The sequence below is a fragment of the Penaeus vannamei genome, chromosome 20 (genome assembly GCF_042767895.1).
Source record: "Penaeus vannamei isolate JL-2024 chromosome 20, ASM4276789v1, whole genome shotgun sequence".
NCBI classification, from domain to species: domain Eukaryota; kingdom Metazoa; phylum Arthropoda; class Malacostraca; order Decapoda; family Penaeidae; genus Penaeus; species Penaeus vannamei.
The window spans coordinates 32,970,165-32,975,164 of NC_091568.1; the positions used below are offsets into that span (position 1 = coordinate 32,970,165).

Sequence of the window (5,000 nt, forward strand, 5' to 3'; positions counted from 1 at the left end):
TGTGAGAGAGAAGGGGCGGAAAGAGAGAGGAGGGGGAAGGAAGGAAAGAGAGAGGGGTGGAGGGAGGGAAGACGGGAGAGAGAAGAGTAAATGCATAAGAAAATTATGAGTCAACAAGCGAAGGGAGGGAATGGGAAGAAAGAATGAGAGAGAAGGGGCGGGGAGAGAGAGAAGGGGGGGGAGGAATGAAAGAGAGAGGGAGAGAGAGAGAGGTGGAGGGAGGAAAAGGGAGAGAGAAGAGTAAATGCATAAGTAAAAAATGAGTCAACAAGCGTAGGGAGGGAATGGGAAGAAAGAATGAGAGAGAAGGGGCGGGGAGAGAGAGAGAGGGGGGGGGAAGGAATGAAAGAGAGAGGGAGAGAGAGAGAGGTGGAGGGAGGAAAAGGGAGAGAGAAGAGTAAATGCATAAGTAAAAAATGAGTCAACAAGCGTAGGGAGGGAATGGGAAGAAAGAATGAGAGAAGGGGCGGGGAGAGAGAGAGGGGGGGGGGGAAGGAATGAAAGAGAGAGGGAGAGAGAGAGAGGTGGAGGGTGGGAAAATGGGAGAGAGAAGAGTAAATACATGAGTAAATAATGAGTCAACAAGTAAAATAGTTATTCTGCGGCCGTTGTTGAAGATGGGTCGTTAGTGGCATATGGTTAAAGTGGAATTAGATCATGTAACCACGTGGTTTGTAAGGCATTAAGGATTAGCACCGGAATTAGCACTGGGCTTCATATTCATTAGGACTAGCATTATTGAGTGTGTAGGTGTGTGTGGGTGTGAGCGCGCGCACGCGCGCGCGTGTGTGTGTACGTGTGTGTGCGCGCCTTTGTGTGTGTGTGTGTGTGTGTGTGTGTGTGTGTGTGTGTGTGTGTGTGTGTGTGTGTGTGTGTGTGTGTGTGAGAGAGAGAGAGAGAGAGAGAGAATGCGTGTGTATGCGTCCGTGTGTGAGTGAGTGTGCGTGTGTGTGTGCGTGCGTGCGTGCGTGCGTGTGTGTGCGTGTGTGTGTGTGTGTGTGCGTGTGTGTATGTGTGTGTGTGTCGATAATCGGAACGAGATACGCAAGTATTTATTCACGGGGAAAACAAGTAAACACAAAAATAAATCATAAGTACACAAATACATACAGAAGTCAATGACAAATACACAAACACACAAGTAAATAAGCTAATAACAAGTAAACAAGTCAAAACAGTACACACCACCACCACAGTAGTAATTCTCAAGCCTTTGGGGAATATGGGCTGTTCGTGGCATATGGTTTAAGTGGAATTAGATCAAGTAACACCGTGGTTTTTAAAGCTTCGGGGAACAGCCTTGGTTCGGTTCTTCGATATGAAATGGTTAGTCGGCAAGATTGTGTGTGTGAACAACGCAGAATAAGATACGAAGAATGGGAAATAAGAAATCAGAGAATTATCAATCTATGATTAGGAAATTACCAGTCAATAATGAGGATATTATTAATCGATGAATCAGGTGGTTATTTATTAAAGAACAATAAATAACAATAAATCAGGAAGTTATTTATTAAAGAACAATAAATAACAATAAATCAAGAAGTTATCTATTAAAGAACAAGGGAACAATAAATACAATAAATCAGTTATTTAATAAGAATAAGGGAATTATTAATTGACAACTAGGGTTAATAAACAAGGGGAATCATCAATTAATGAATAATGAAATGATTGATAAACAGATTTGGGAATAATCAATTAAACATATTAGGAAATAAGAAATGTATTTGGAAATTGATAAGGAAATGGACCGTTTTTCCTCCACAACTTGAGAGGGTCGGTTGGTAGTGTGTGTGTGTGTGTGTGTGTGTGTGTGTGTGTGTGTGTGTGTGTGTGTGTGTGTGTGTGTGTGTGTGTGTGTGTGTGTGTGTGTGTGTGTGTGTGTGTGTGTGTGTGTGTGTGTGTGTGTGTGTGTGTGTGTGTGGAGAAGCGGAACAATACACGTTATCTGGAACGGTAAGCGGGAAAAATAATTGAAAAAGAAAAAAAATAAAGAAATAAAAACGCTGAGTGGTGGATGAGGCCGTTGATTTGAATTTTTGAGTGTTTGAATTTAACGGAAAGTGTAAAATGGCGAATGTCATCTTTATCAACACATGGGTACTTTAGCTTATCTGCCTCCTCCTCCTCCACATACACTCGCGCGCACACACACAGATACACACACACACACACACACACACACACACACACACACACACACACACACACACACACACACACACACACACACACACACACACATACGTGAAGGAATGTGTGCATGTATATTCACATATATCTAAGGAATGAAATCAACATATGAATAGAATGAAAATATCAGTTGTAAAGTAATAAACGTAAGAGACAGATATATCACATTCTCCCTCTCCCTCTCCCTCCCACCCTTCCTCAGTTGCCCTCCCATCCCTCTCTCCGTCCCTCCCATCCCTCTCTCCCTCCCTCTCCCTCTCTCCCTTCCTCAATTTCCCTCCCATCCCTCCCTCCCTCACTCCCCCCCCTCTCATTTCCCACACACTCTCACGTTACTAATTACTCTATAGATTAGCAGCCGAAACTTTGGCGTTCCAACTTCCGGTGACATTTTTGTCCTCAATTTGGTGTGCGTAAGAGAAAACGAATATGGAAGAGAGGGAGGGAGGGAGGGAATGGGGAGAATGAGAGAGAGGGGGGGGGAGGGGAGGAAGAGATGGGGGAGGAAAGGAGGGAAGTTGAGAGGTAGGAGGGAAGAAGAGAGATGGGGGTGGGAGGGAAAGGGGAGAAAGAGAGAGAGATAAAGGAAGGAGAGGCAGGGGGGAGAGAAAGAGAGGGGGAAATGAGGGAGGGAAGGAGAGAGAGGGGCGAGGGAGGGAGGGAAGGAAAAGGAGAGAGAGAGAGAGAGAGAGAGAGAGAGAAAGAGAGAGTATACCTATAACAGCTTTACCCTGACTTCCAATAAATAATCACATAAAAAAAATCAGTCCATATATCCACAAACAGGTATGTTTATATATAGAATCGATGTATCCATTTTAACAGTAGTATAAACCTACATTTTCCAAAACATCAATTCAGAATCAAAATCCCTCCAAATCTATCATTATTCATTCCATTATAATCACTAAATCATTATTTCCAAGATTTTTCCCCAGTACAATACATGTACATAAATTCTCTTCTAACAGACAGACACACACGTACATGAATTCATCCACCCGAAGTTACAGACGAGCATAAAAAATATATGATCATAAATTCAAAACGTGTCTTCGAATTTTATCAGATATATACTGTTTGTTGTTCACACTGTTTACGAAAGATCGTCTTTTGCAAGTTCAAATAAATATATATATATCGATATTTATTACATTCACAAGACACTTTTTCCAAAATAGTTGCACACATTTTTTTTCTTATATTTCTTTGTTTGTTATACTTTTTCTGGTTCTAAATGCAAGCCATTTTTCACAAGAAAATCGTTTCCATTATTCTAGTGCACATTTCGTAGATATAACACATTCATAGAAAAAAATACATATCGTAAACATAACACTATCACTGTCCAATATTTTCGTATCAAATTCCATGAACGACATATATATTTCGAACCACGATCTCTATATTAACACACAAGTGATACCATATACCATACCCCACTCAAATAAAATCAATATAAATATCAGTTTGATGATAGTATTAAGAATAAGAATATGAAATGAATGGTAATGATGATAATAATGATAACAGTAAGTGATAATGATGATGATAATGATAACAGTAAGTGATAAAGATGATAATGACTATAATCATAATGATAAATATAATAATGATAATAATAACATCAATATAATAACAATAACAATAGTAACAACAATATTAACCACCATAATCATCATTATAATACTAACAATAACATTATGAAAAAAAAAGAGTTAAACGCACTGATTCGAACACACTTCACAAAGTCCGAACGGCAGCGGGAAAAAAAGGCGCTTAACCTGAGCGTCGACGCCACTCGACTGACTTCCACCGCGGCCTCAGGACGTCGCCGCTGACTTCCTTCTGGGACCCTCCCCCTAGCCCCTACCCCCCTCTGAAGGGAGTTCCAGGGGGGAGGGGGGTTTAGACACTCTTCTGCCCTTTCTATTTTCTTTTCTTTTTCTTTCCTTCGTCCCTGTTTCTTGTGTTTTTGTTTTTCTTTGTCTTCCTTTGTTTTTTGGGGGGCATTGCTCCTTCGCCTTATTTTTATGTTTTTATCTTTTTTTTCCCTTCATTTTCCTTTGCCTAGAATCTAGCCTTTTTTTCCTTTCCCTTTCTCTTTCTCTTTCTTTCCCTTGTTTCTTATCATTACTCCTTCTCCTAATCTTCATCTTTCCCTCTCTCCTCCAATTCCTTTTTCCTTCCCTTGAATCTGGCCTCTCTCCCTTTCCCTCTCTCCTTCCCTTCCCTCTTCCCCCTTCCCCCTTCCCTTCCCCCTCCCCCTCCCTCTCCCTCTCCCTCTCCCTTTCCCTCTCTTTCCTTCTCTTTCTCTCCTCCCTTTCCCCCTTCGTATGTTCGTTTTCATAATCCTTCATTTTAGTTTTATTCTCCTGTCTTCTGTTTCAACTAAAAAGCAAGAGAAACAGAAAGGGATATATATATATATATATATATATATATATATATATATATATATATATATATATACATATACACACACATATATATATATATATATATATATATATATATATATATATATATATATGTGTGTGTGTGTGTGTGTGTGTGTGTGTGTGTGTGTGTGTGTGTGTGTGTGTGTGTGTGTGTGAGTATAACTTATGATGCATGATAATAACTAAAACGCAAATAAAAGTATCGATAGAAATAGAAAAGGTATGATAGATATTATGTGTATCTGTAAGATCACAGATAAAGCATTGCTGTAGTGAGTCAAGATAACTTTTTCAACTTTTTCTCTTTTTTATCGTAATACTAAACACTACACATAAACATATAGCATAACATTGTCATTAAAA

At 39.8% G+C, this 5,000-nt stretch overlaps 1 protein-coding gene across 1 annotated transcript in view; it reads right to left on the reverse strand.

The window, feature by feature from the left end:
• Nucleotides 1-3,993, reverse strand: part of LOC138865340 (uncharacterized) — a 13,588-nt gene extending 9,595 nt beyond the window's left edge. The window contains exon 1 of the mRNA XM_070135692.1: nt 3,925-3,993. The gene's annotated coding sequence lies outside the window, so the exon portion shown is untranslated. The remainder of the gene's footprint in view (nt 1-3,924) is intronic.
• Between the last annotated feature and the right edge of the window lie 1,007 nt (nt 3,994-5,000).